The sequence below is a fragment of the Dendrobates tinctorius genome, unplaced genomic scaffold (assembly GCF_039654945.1).
Source record: "Dendrobates tinctorius isolate UK_male_01 unplaced genomic scaffold, ASM3965494v1 ptg000028l, whole genome shotgun sequence".
Lineage (NCBI taxonomy): Eukaryota > Metazoa > Chordata > Amphibia > Anura > Dendrobatidae > Dendrobates > Dendrobates tinctorius.
The window spans coordinates 82341525-82355651 of NW_027361696.1; positions in this window are offsets into that span (position 1 = coordinate 82341525).

A 14127-nucleotide genomic window follows, 5' to 3' on the forward strand; every position below is an offset into this window, starting at 1 on the left:
ATATGCAAGTGTGAATTTAGCCTTACTCCAGTCCTCTATGGTCCAATCCTTATGGTCTTTGGCAAACTACAGCTTGGCTCTTCTTTGCTTCTCATTGATGAAAGGCTTTTTTTTCTAGCTTTTCATGACTTGAGCCCTGCATCTACGAGCCTGTAACAAACTGTTCTTGCCGTACACTTCACCCCAGCTGCCATTTGCCATTCCTTTTGTAGGTCACTTGATGTCATGCTGCGGTTGCTGCGTGACATTCGAATAAGATGACAGTCATCCCAGTCAGTGGAGAGTCGTTTTCTCTCTCTGCCAGTCTGTAGCTTTGTTGTCCCCAATGTCTGCTGCTTGACCTTGTTGTATTGGACTGCCGTCTTAGAAATTTTAAAGATGGAGGCAACATGACGCTCACTGTATCCCTCTGCTAGTAAAGTCAGAATTGAGCCCTTCTTTTCCTCACTCAAGACTTTTCTTCTCAACTCCATCGGCATGGTTAAAAGCTATTTTTTTCATTCCTATTACTTTTGGGATATTACTTGCACTTGTTTTGCCATCCAGCTTGTCCTATTGCAAGAGGATTGTGAAAACCACAGCAGGGTTTTTTTTATACTTTCCTTCCTTAAATAAGATTTGGTTCAGGTGATCACCTAATCAGAAGCACATTAAGTAGAATGAGGTGTACTCTGGTCGGAATTCAACTGACACTGGAATGGAACGGCTGTCAGACATGTAGAGAAGCTGATTTTTCTAAAACTGTGCAGTGGTCTCTTAATTCTTGTTAAAGCTGTATATATATATATATATATATATATATATATATATATATATATATATATATATATACACACATACACACACACACACACACACACATATGTACACTGTATATATACATACAGGAATATAGGAATGTGCAAATATCTTAGGCAGGTGTGGTAAAGATGCTGCAAAGTAAGAACACTTAAAAATAGAAGTATTCATAGTTTATTTTTATCAATTAATGAAATCAATATTTGCTGATTGCCCTTCGCCTTCAAAACTTCATCAGTCGTTCTGGGCACTTGTACTTGCAATCAGTTTTTGAAGGCGCTCTGCAGGGAGGTTGTTCCAAACATCTTGGAGAACTGAATCGGTCAAATCCATAAAGAAAAAGAATAAACGCCAAAATTTTAGGTCAGTTTGGTCACCAGACTCACCACAACAAATAGTTAAGAAGAGATCAAGATCAAAATGGTATAAAACAAAATGCTGTCTCGCTCTGAGAAAAATAAGCCCTCTCACAGCTTCTGCGACCAAAAATTGAAAATGTTACGTCTCAGAAAATGGTGACACAATTTTTTTTCAACCTTAAATTCTCTATATATAAAAACCAGTGTGTGTGTGTGTGTATCACCAGCCAATCACAAAGCATCTTTCACCAGAGCTGTTCTAAAGAAGCTAAGCTGTGATTGGTTGCTATGACCAACAGTTTTCCTTGCAACCAATCACTAAGCATCTCTCATTTCAACAGAGCTGGTTAAAAGTAGCTGAGCTGTGATTGGTTGCTATGCGCATGTTTTCCCACTTGACAACACCACAGCAGACACTGACATGGTGGGAGAAATCTAGCATCCCCAAGAACATAAGCTCCAGCCATCATCTGTCCCCCAGAAAGGAGCAGAGAGTACATGACAGAAATGAATCCCCCCCCCTCCTGTGTGGTATCATTAAGTGACACACATGAATGTAGGAAAGTCCACATATTAAATGTCATGTGGATTTAATATTTTCTCACAGACACTTATGCATTATTGATGTGTTACTGTGCTCTGATGCTGTGAGTTTTTTTAAAGTGCTACTTTCCCCATAATTCACCTGAATATACCCATATAACACGTAATGCTTTTCCCATAACAACCCATTAAATATGATACTATACTGCATACAGATGCTGCACATCCATGAGCAACTCAGTCGGACAAATTACAAGTTGACGGTGCATGAAAATGTGTGTGAAGGTTTCTCTACTGTACTAATGCATAAGGTTTGTGCCTGTCCATTGGTGAAAAGCATGACTGTGACATTTATTGTGGCAGATAAGTGAGAATATCAGCCTGACTAGTAGAAAACCTGGGATCTTAGTGAACCATGTTTCTGTGCAATTTCACTATTCTACTTTTACTGGCTTTGACGGGATGATGTGGGATATTAGGGGTAGTAGTCCGGTAGCTCTGGCTGACGGGATGATGTGGGATATTAGGGGTAGTAGTCTGGTGGCTCTGGCTGACGGGATGATGTGGGATATTACGGGTAGTAGTCTGGTAGCTCTGGCTGACGGGATGATGTGGGAGTGGGTGGGGCTCTACACAACTATATATATACATAGATATAATCATTATAATTTGCTATAACTAACCGTAGTTCGTTACTATGCCCAGGCAGCGCCGGGCTCTTCAGCTAGTAATAAATAAAACTGAACAAGTTGGTGTTGCCGTAATCGTACCAATGAAAGAATCACATTACCAGGTCATTTTACCCCACAATGTATGCCTTAAAAACAATTCCCAAAAAACAATGTCAGAGTGAGGGGAGTGGGGGCGCTTGGCAATTTCACCGCACTTGCAATTTATGTCCTGCTTTTTAGTACTCTATGTGGTAAAATAAATGGTATCATTTAAAAGTACAACTTTTCCTGGGGGAAAAAAAAACCCTCATATGTCTATGTGGATGGAAAAATAAAAAAAGTTAAGGTTGGTAGAATAAGGGGAGCAAAAAATTTAAACGCAAAAATGGAAAATGGCCATATCTTGGACAGGTTCAAATGTAAACATGGGACTACCCCCTAACACCTTAAAGGGGTTGTCCAGTCTAGAATGAAAAGTCTGCAGGCACTCTGCGTGGCCTCGCTCCAAAAACGTGGCAGCCTAATTGATGCCATTCCTGGTGCAGACAGCGGCGAATCATCGTAGCTCACAGTGCATGCACTTGGAAGATTCACAAGTCTTCAGTCACACAGAGTAACTATAGACTATAGTCATTCTAGACCGGACAACCCCTTTAATGGCCCAGGACAGATTTGTCATGGAGCAGGCTCGGAATCGGAGCTCCTTCCACACACAAGATAAAACAACTAAAGTAAGTAGCGTCATGTGTATCTAAGATCTGGAGCTGAGCAGCGGCCATGGCTGTTAACCATTTAGATGCTGTTGTCAATCTCTGACATTTAAATAGAACAGTAATTGGTGCTCCCCACGACACCATTGCAGGGAGCCGTTAGGTTACCGTGGAAGATGCTGAAGGCCCCTGTTGTTGCCATCTTGTTACCTCTGTGAACCTCAGCCCAAGGCTGAGCTTCACAGGAGACCATGATTTCCATCTGTGACTTTCAATACCCTAGTAAGGGTAAAATAAAACGCAAAACGTTTCTAAAAATATTAAAAAAATATATATAAATGTTAGAATCATCCACCTTTTTTGGACCACAAAAAATAAAAGTAAAAATCATAAACATCTGATATTGCCACATCTGTAAAATCTATTAAAATATAAACAATGTAATGAGGAAAAAAAAAAAATCAAAATTCCAGAATAGCAATTTGTTATTGGGCACTACAATTCCCTAAAAAAATACAATAAGCAACGACCAAAGCGTTATTTACTCTAAAATGTTTTAAATAAAATTAAGCTATGCAAAAAAAAATGAAACTTCGAAGAGTTAGCTCCATCAATGGAAAAGCTAAAATGTTACAAACAAACCAATTTATTTTAATTTTTTGTTTAGAAAGTTCAGAATTTTTTTTCATCACTAAAGCTAAAAAAAAAATCTATAGAAGTTTCCAATGAACACTAAAAACAGAACACAATAAAACTAACTGAATTTTATTTTTTTCATAATTTCATCCCACGTGGATTTTTTTCCCTGTTTTTCATTCTAAAATTGATGATGTCAATCAGAACTACATCTCATCCATCAAAAACCATCCCTCATATGGGTATATATCAACATTAAAATAAAAAAGTTATGGCTCTTGGAAAAAAAATAAACGAGCAAAAAAGAAAAATCGCTTGGATGTTAAGGGGTTTAAGTCATTGCTCCACCATCACATATCATAATAGTTTCACAGGTCATAAAAGTTAACACCGTTTTCGGTTTACATTCTGTAAAAAAAAAAAAAAGAAGATTCTGTGAAATGGTATGGCTTACATCAGGGGTCAACAGCCTTCAGATTTCACAATACAAACTGCATATTTTATTAACTACGCTCTTCAACATGGAAACTGTGAAGTCATGGAAATCACAGGATGGAGACATGTTAATAAGCAAATGATGAAAAACGGAATCAAAATGATCAAAATATCTCAAATTATTGAGTCTGGAGTATAATCGCCATGTGCAGAAATCCCGGCACTTTCAGCCTCGGCTGCCATCCGTGGGGTTATTAATAGTCATCTGGGGAAGGTTCTGCCACACTGAATGCACTAGTGCAAATCATCAAAAACCGCTGCTGGCAGCTTCCTATGCAATTGTCAACCAATGATGTCCCAGGCCATGAAGGCTGCTCACAGTAGCACCAACAACATATGGTTTGGTGTTGCTGTGTTACCAAACAGCTCCTGGGCCACTATGGAAAAATTATAGCACCATTGGTTGAACAACCAAATCAATGTAACGCCGAGATGTTTGTGTATCTGGAATGAAGACTAGAGCGGAATGTCTACCGTACATTATACCACCCCACACCATAATGCTGTGATTGTGCCATTATGAAAGCCTCTTCATGCCGTTGCCCATGTGATTGTCAGATGGAGACCAGAAAAAAAATAGTGTCTTCTCATTAGCAATGAGTTTCACTTTTGTTTCGGATGCAATGATAGTTGGAGATTGGTCTAGAGACCACAGGGGCTATGCCATATAGATCTTAAAGTCCCCAATGAGACTGATAATCTATATCAGAATGAATGTACAATCTCTGTCCACCTAGCCTTATTGAGAAACTCCTCAATGTTCGTTTTCTCTGGTGCTGCGGAATTTCTTCCTACCCACCTTGATTGACAGCTGTAGTTTCTACTGTGTACTATGAGATTTCTGCAGCAGCAGGGAGGAGAGACACTGAGGAGCTTTTCAATCAGGCATGGCTGGGAGCAGACTGAGGTTAAACTATTATATGGCCTGTCTGACCGAGTATCAAAGTAAGTACACCAACCACATAAATCTTATGTTTCTTTATTGTGAAATTTGGTAAGAAATCCACTTAAGAAATAAATAAAAATGTAATAGTGTCATACAATATAAAAGGTAAAAAACACAAACTAATAAATCCTCTAATAAATCATGGACATTGCCAACCTGATATTTTTCACACCTGGGTATCCTACTGATAAAGCTGGTCATCCAAGTACACAGCTCAGCTCTCGCTGCTGCCAAAACCACCGTCCACCTGTGGTTGGTCAATCGGTGGACATTAAATCGCATGACCATTAGACATCCTTGGGCACGTGTGCTCTTGGCTGCAGTCACAGCCCAACTGGGTGATTTTTAAAACATACACCGCTAACTTTAAGACTTTGACAGCGGCAGAGATAAATCATGTGGGCACATAGGTGAGGGCTTCCCAGTGATATGTTGAACAACGTTCTGCCAGGACAGATCCGCCATCGTTGGGAAACTGGAGAGTCCTCCAGCTTAGACTCTCCCGTTCTGCATTCCCTTCCAAATCTCATAGGAGAGAACACCATTTTGTTTGCTTTTTCCAGGCTTGGAGCTACTCTACCATTCCTTGTTGCTACTCTCCCATTCCTTCTTGATTTATCCATTCCAATCCATTTGCAATGAGAGGCTGACCTGATCTCTTACTCAAGACCAATGACACTCAATGTTTGTTCACACCTTTAACTTTAATTTTCAGTAGGTAGGATACAAAACATCCGGTTGTGCAGGTAAAGGGTTCTCACTCGTCTACATGCTGTAATAAAGTCTGTCTATCCAATCTATTGGAAACGTGGAAAATCTGAGGACATTTTCCTACACACCTTCTAGTGCTACAAAATTGTCACCCCTTTCTGAGTACTTTTTTTTTTTATTTACAAAGAGTGACCCATAGGCTCACAAATGTGATAGAGGTTTTTGGTCCCACGTCCTTCCTTTTCCATCATTGAGAGACTCATCATTTACTGCAACGCTTTCTGGATGAAGGCTGCTTAATATTTACTGCTTAATATACCTTAATATTTCTTTATGGCAATTCAAATACATGTTGAAAATTCTACCTGGTTATTAGATGATGGAATTTTAACAGTCCTCAGAAAACACCAATATTCTCAGAAACACAGAAGGCCCATACAGAATTCTACCAACCCATTCCTTGTGTAACTGGTGGGGACACATTCTAATTCCTACTTTCTCTATTCACTGTCTAACTGTATAGAATACTCCTTCTGTAGCGGAAGTAACAAGTATCTGCTGCCAGATGGGGAAGGAGTTTGATTATGTTCAGATCCCACACCAAGCGGCACTGATTTTCAGCTGCTACAATGAGGATACACGGAACGAAAAATAATTGAAAAGGTGAACGTTTAACAGAAATATGATTGTTATTTAGATAAAGTATACAGTTACCAGTACATTCCTATAAATCAACACTAAATCAGGTCAGGAGATTGAACCAATTCAGAATTTGTCACCAATAGTCCTAATGCTGAATGGAAGAGAAATCGACTGTCATTTCTGAAGTTCCACCTCACCATTGGGATCATACAGAAAATACTGCAACCTAAGGTTGATTTTTGTGTTGCCAGGGTTGCTTCAAGCATACAGCCTGGATGCCTTACTCAAAAAAGTATCACAGATTATGGTCACTAGATTCTGTAACTGGGCGTTGATCCAGGGAACTAGTCCGATTACCTTATGTGGAGTCGGGAAGGAATTTTTCCCCTAATATTGGGCATATGCCTCATGGGGTTTTTCGTTCCTCTGGATCAATGTCTAAGTATGGAGATATCGTTAAAACTATGAAACTATAATTTAAATGTATTATCAGCCAATCCTGACACTTGAGTGAGTGAACATGTAAGGCCAGATTTTTAACTACTTAGTAATAAAATATTCCATTTAGCTCTTCTGTTCTTCTCATATTACCATTAAGCAATCCTTTTATTGCTGCTTTCTACCAAAGTCCATGATAGATAAAAGTATCAGGTATTCATTTTACATGGAAACATACATTTGCATCGACTAAAAGGACTATTGATCGTTTCTTACGAGTATGTCCAAAATTAGCACCCGAGCATACTGGGATAACACCTTATCAGAGCACATTCTCTACCGTGTGGGTGTAACCAGGAGAATCCGGAGAATTAGCAGATTGATGGTTGAGGACTTCATGAGCATATCCTGTTCGGGAGAAGCCACCTTCCAAATACAAAAGGAGAGAGAACTTAGATTTCTACATTTTATCATGATACATTGGATAGAAGAAACTGCATGAAACATCCAGGCTTGCCGAAAAATTATTTTAAGACATTCCAGTATTTGGAGAAATATTATTAAGTCACATTCAAGTCATCAAAGAGGGATGGCCCAATCATCTAAAGTTTCAGATCTTCCCGACTATTCAATAGCAATAGGTTTATTTTTATAGTGTAAAAATAAATTGGACTCCTAATTCTCCAGATCAGTACAATTGCAGAGATACTAAGTATAATATTTTTACTATTTTATTGGGGTAAAAAAAAAAACAACTTAGAATTTAGCAAAAAATGGTTGTATATGTACAATGTTGGGGTACATACTATGCTTTGATCGCTTATTTCATTTTTTAAATATCATTATGGTAAGAAAAATAAGGCAGCTGTGGCGTTGACTGAACGACTTCATTTTATATTTTAAATCGGACTTTTCTGAACACTGATTAAAAATGTATCTTATGCTTACAATTCTTTATTTTTTGGGGGGACTTACTTACAAGCAATTACTGATCATGGGCACATACCCATAGAGGACTTAAATCTGGAATCGATTTCTTGCCTCCACTATCTTGCCCTGCCACGAGCTGGACGTCGCAGGAGAGATCACTTGGAAGGCACGGGGGTATTCAAAAAGCCCCCAGCTATCATAGAAGCCCATTGATTGGCTCCCTGCAATCATATCGTGGGGAGCTGATGGGCGCCTAAACTAACATCCAGGCTAGATCACGGTGTGTTTAAATGTCGATGTCAGTGATTTAGGCAGGGTTCCCCAACTCCAGTCCTCAAGGCCCACCAACAGATCATGTTTTCAGGATTTCCTTTGTATTGCACAGGTGAAGCAATTATCACCTGAGCAATACTAAATAAATCCTGAAAACATGATCTGTTGGTGGGCCTTGAGTTGGGGAACCCTGATTTAGAGGATAACCAAAACTAGGATTGGATGCAAAAACACAAGTCCTTTCTTTATGGACTTCCTCTAAATAAAATTCACACAAGATCTGTCTTGTATGACACAATCAAGTTTTAGAAGGTCTTAAAATAAATTTCCTAATCTGTTTCCTCTGGCAAACTCGCTTTAGACATGAAGAGCAGATAAGATAAACCCTTAAATCAACCCGAATATGTTACCACAGTCACATGGCCATAATGAGGGCACATTTTAAGGCTTTCTTTAGGTCTGCAATAGATTCAGCTCACCATAGCAGCTTCTGGAGCTCGAAGTCCACGTCAATGGGACCTCAGCAGGTCTGGCCTTCAAAGTAAAAGTTACCACTTCTGTATTTCCTCATAAAATTCTCTGTTGTTCTCTGTATCCGCAGGCATCCCGGCCATCATCATTTTATTGTCTATCCTGTGGTTACGTGATAAAATTTATTTAGTGGGAAAACCTAATTATAAATTGTCCGTATAACGTGAAAAAAAATGGTCAAAAGGTTATAGTGTGAAATCTGATATTTCCCAGATCAATCAGATGTCAATTGGAATAGGGAAATTGTGCATTCCTGGAAAGTTTTTTCCAAAATGGAAAAACTACAACAGAACTACACTATATGCACAAATTATTGGCGCACACCTATTAATCATTGAATTCAGGTTATACATTCAGTTCCATTGCCCTCGATGCACGAAGTCCAGTCCCTTGGCCCCCGCAAGACTTCCCGATGTATAACGTCTGGTCCCTTGTCCCCCATCATTGGTGTATAACATTCCAGCCACATTACCCCAAGTATATAACATCCTGCTCTCCTCGTCTGCCTTCACTACCATGTGACAGAGCGGCCAGTGGTGCAGAGCTCAACGATACCAGTGCGGTCCGTCCATGACATTTCATAGAATCATCATTTCTTCCTCCTGGATCTTCCTCCATCACCTGTGAGTGATATTACTGAGAAGTGGAAGGAACTGCAGCAACTCAGCCAAATAATTTTACAGATAGGGGGGCCAAGTGCTGAGGAGCTGAAGGCAGTAAACCAACGCTCTGCTGACTCCTTAACTGAAGAATCCAGACCTCCTCTGATATCAGAACAAAAACTGACCTCCGGCCTGGATCTTCATGGCGTGGGATTCTATGGTTGGACATCCACATCCAAGCTTTACATTAAGCTTCAGATGGGGTGGTGTATGGCTTGTTGCCCCTGGTCTATGGAGCAGAGGAAACATGTTCTATGCAGTGAAGGATCACACTTCTCTATCAGGCGTCTGATGGATGAGTCTGAGATGGGTTTGACAAATACCAGAACTTTTCCAGCCTGACTGCACTGTGTCCAACCTAGTTTGGAGGTAGGATGATGCCATGGGGCTGTTTTTCATGGATCAGCCTCAATCCTTTAGTTCCATGGAAATCTTTATACTTTAGCACAAGGTTTTGAGGACAATTATAGCTTCTAGCTTTGTGGGAACAGTTTGGAGAAAACTCTATTCTGTCCTCCATGATTGTGCACAGTGCACAAGGTCCCTGCAGACATGTTTGGAGGAGTTCGGTGGTGAAAAACATGACTAGTTGCATAGAGCCAGGAACCCAACCTCATCTCCAACTAGAAAGGTGATTAGGAGTCCAACCTCTAGTCCAATATCAGGGTCTGACCTCGCAAATGTTTTTCTGGATGAATGGGCAAAAATTCCCACAGACGCCTCCCAAATCTTGTAGAAATCCTCAGATTAGAGGAAGCTGTTATAGCTGAAGAGTATGCACCAACTAGTATTAATGCCAATGGATTAAAGGCACATACACGGCATGATTATCGTGAACTATCATTTCCTAAAAGTCGTTCAGTCTAAACAGCCTGCCAGTCACTCAGCAAACTAACAAAAAAATTAATTAACTGGGTCAAATTAGCTTTTGGTCTACGAAAACATTGTCGTTCTCAACAGGGAATCATCCTGGGTAGTCAGAACTAGAGTTGAGCAAATATGCTTGGAATCTGTCGCCAAATCTGAATTTGCCATATTCGTACCCTATTCATGCTCAATTTCGGTTTGATGATGGTTCCGACAATATTCATTCATTTCTACTCCAATGACGTTCAGCTGTGTTGCAGAAACAATATTCGCTGCTGATCATAATCGGAAACTAATGTTGTGGCTGTCGAAAAGCCGTGGGGACTCGGAAAATATTTTTCGAGAACGCCAAAGACACTCGGTTAGCACTCGAGCATGCTCGGAGGACACTTTTTCCCAGCACGTTAGCTCATCACTAGACGTGATCAAAGCTGCTGCAGTTGAAACGTGTAGGTGTCCCCATACATTTTGTCCATAAAGGGTGCAGTGGCAACGTATTATTTCACTATAACTTATGAATTTAATTTAATATCTGTGCATTCGGCCAAAGAAATGTTTGCTAATAATATGCATATTATTAATAACCTTTATTCAGATAGCAATTTACAAATCAGTTCATTAGCATCCCCTGCTTTTACTGACAGGACGTGGTATAGAGTCCTCCCCCAAACAGCACCCACTAGTTTACCTATTTTATGGGGCCATGTATAAAATGCATGTGCCCTTATATCAGGTCCTACTACAATACAACCGTGGTGAATTATGCATTGTCATCTGGATACAAAGTTCTTAATTATTTCCCCAAAAAGCATTTAAACACAACACACAAAAAAACATGAAATACATATACACTGTAAGCAAGTATATGTATAATTTATTTTTCTTTCCAGCAAAAGAAAAAATAAAAGACACATATTTAAAATATTCTCAAAGTTGAAAAAAAGAAAATATATAAATTATCTGATATAATTCGAAATCAAGTTTTTAACATTTTGTTTTTCATTAAAAAAATGAACAATTACGTCCTGCTGCTGCTAAGTGGCATAATGACTTCACAAAAATGCCGGGAAGGCATCGGAGAGTAAGGTGGATACAGAACACAGTTTACACCTCGTTTCCTCTTGTACCATTACTTTTTTTTTTTATTTTAATTTTTTTTTTTATTTAGAAGTGTAACGAGGACAGTAAACATGCACCAACCACATCGGGCCAGTGAAAGGCACATTCAAATTAAAAATGCTGATTGCTTTATGACAAATAGAAAACTAATAAAAAAAAAACAAAACTGTTAGAAAATCTAAAATACTGAAGTCGACTTCAGCTCCCCTGTCTTATTTATCCCTTTTCTGCATTAAGTCAATGATGGGAGACATAAAGCATAAATTACTATGCATTCTGCGACCCAGAAAAGGAGTTTTATATTATTATACATGGTCTTAAAGGTGCGCTCGGGGTTATGAAAAAAAATACTAATGCAATTCGAATCACTATAATGTTCTCCGCTAGAGGTGCAATCATAGTTTAAGACAGGCTAGTATATGGAAATGCTGAATATATTAATGATTATATTGACAAAGATATTAAAAAAAAGATAAAAATAAACATAAAATACATATAAATAAAAAAAGAATAAAAAAAATAAAATGGAAAAAAGAAAAGGAAAAAAGAATACAAATAAAAAAAATAATGAAATAAAAAGAGTAAAAATAGTAATAAAAATATGCTCGTATACTTCAGGTATAAAAAGTGGCCTGATTTTCAGCTATGACCTCTAGTCTCGGCACATGCCCACTTCTCTATCACAACCAATGCATAAAAAGTGAAGGGGGCTGGCTTAGCTATTGAAACGAACAGTCTCCTATTGTTGATGACAAACCAGAAGATGACCACCGGTATCGGAGTCTGTACTGAAGACTGGCCCACCTATCCGACCTAAAATAAATCGGCCTCATTTACGTCAAAAGGGATGTGCTTCAATGTCAGACATAAGGGGTGATGTGTCAAAAAAATAAAAAATTATATATATATATATATATATATATATATATATATATATATATATATATATATATATATTTTAATAATCATGGGAAATCTCTTTCATCATTTAAAGGATGCAAAATGAAAAAGATGACCCCTTTAAGTGTAACCAGTCCTTCTAGGATTACTGAGGTTTCCAGTTCAAGGCAGAATTACACCTGAACTGAGAAAGGGTAATTAGGCATGTAGGTAGTCAAGGGCCCCGGTTCATCATTTGGGGGCGAGGGGGGGTTAAAGTCAGCTTTCCTTATTTATTGTTGCAGTTTTTTATGCAAAAGTGGTAAAATTTGCCGTAACTCCAAAGGCGCAAATAGAAGAATGAACTGGGTGAAAACCAAAAAAAAAAAAAAAAAAAAGGCACAAAAACACAAACCTGGCGGAAAAGGCAATGATGAATCGGGGACAAAGTATATTGCTCTTTCTTACAGTATTTATCACATTTTTGCAAAAACATTTGGGTGGACGACCTCTAAAAACCCATCACTCAAACAAAAGAAACAGAATATTAGGAAATATTGTGTCACGATTTTCACTGTAACTAACTGAACATATATAAAGTAAGAAAAACAAAACACCCATCAACCCAATAAGAATACTTGTGATCCTACTGTCACTGTGGTCCACAAACTTACAAGGATAGCTTATACTGTACAGGATGAAAATTAAAGGCTTTCTCCAAACTATTGTAAAATTCACATGACTTGGGGCTACAGGAAACTGATGTGAAATCTGAAAAGGTCCCAGTTTCATTTTTCAATAGGAATCTAACAACAAATCTTTTCTATTGAAATCAATGGAAGGTACATTTCAAAACAAAAACAACAACAAAAAAACACCTATGATAAGAATCAGTCAGCACGTTTTTACTATGTAGTCTGAGTATAGTAGGGGGCTGAGAGTCTGATTCCAGCGATGTGTCACTTATTTGGCTATGTGCTGTAGTTTTAGTACAATCAGTGTTTTATCAGCGCAAGATTATCACTGTAGGACTAGATGTCTCGTGCCAGGCAGTCTACCTAATCAGTGTAACTCCGCCCCCACCACTGACTGGAAGCTTGCTGACAGTGTACACAGGAAGCTGCCAATCAGGGGCGTGGGCGGAGTTATACACAGCTCAGCATTCTGAGCACTGCTGCAATTATGGCAGAAAAAGCAGGGATTCTATCAAAGCTGAACCAAGCATCCCAGTAAGTGACACATCGCAGGAATCAGGGTCTCTGCCACTACATTATGCTGCTCTCAGATTCTATAGCAAAAACCTGCTGATAGATCTTTAAATTACTATGGTCAAACTGCAAAGTTAATGTCTCAGTAACCAGTCTAACTTTGCAGTATTTTGTAAAAATGTTTGTATGTTATAGACCACTGCTTAGTGCTGCTGATCAGTGAGGGGTCCAAATGCTGAGATCCCCACGGGTCGGTCAAAACGCTGCTCTGAAGAGAGCAGCTCCTGCACAGCTCTGTAAGAGCAAATGCACAGGCCCATAGACTTAGTACTGAGCTGGTACAATGCTCTGTGTGCAGCTGATGCAGGAAACTAGAGGTGTTTTGACCTATTGGTGGGGATTTCAGGAAAAGGAGCACCTCGCCAAATCGGCAACACCTATAAAGATCTAAAATGTTTTACAAAATCATAGTTACACTTTAAAGGATCTTGAACTGGGGAATCAAATATATTGTTCACATTTTATTTCTTTATATTGGCATATTTTTATATTGTATTATTTTACATTGGCATATAGTTATTTCTTTATATTGGCTATTAGCAGACTACCGAAATACTAAATGACTGCTCCTACCATGGCTCCATTTAATACAGGGACTAATGGTAAAGGCTGGCACACACGACCGAGACTGAACTCAGCCCCCATATGA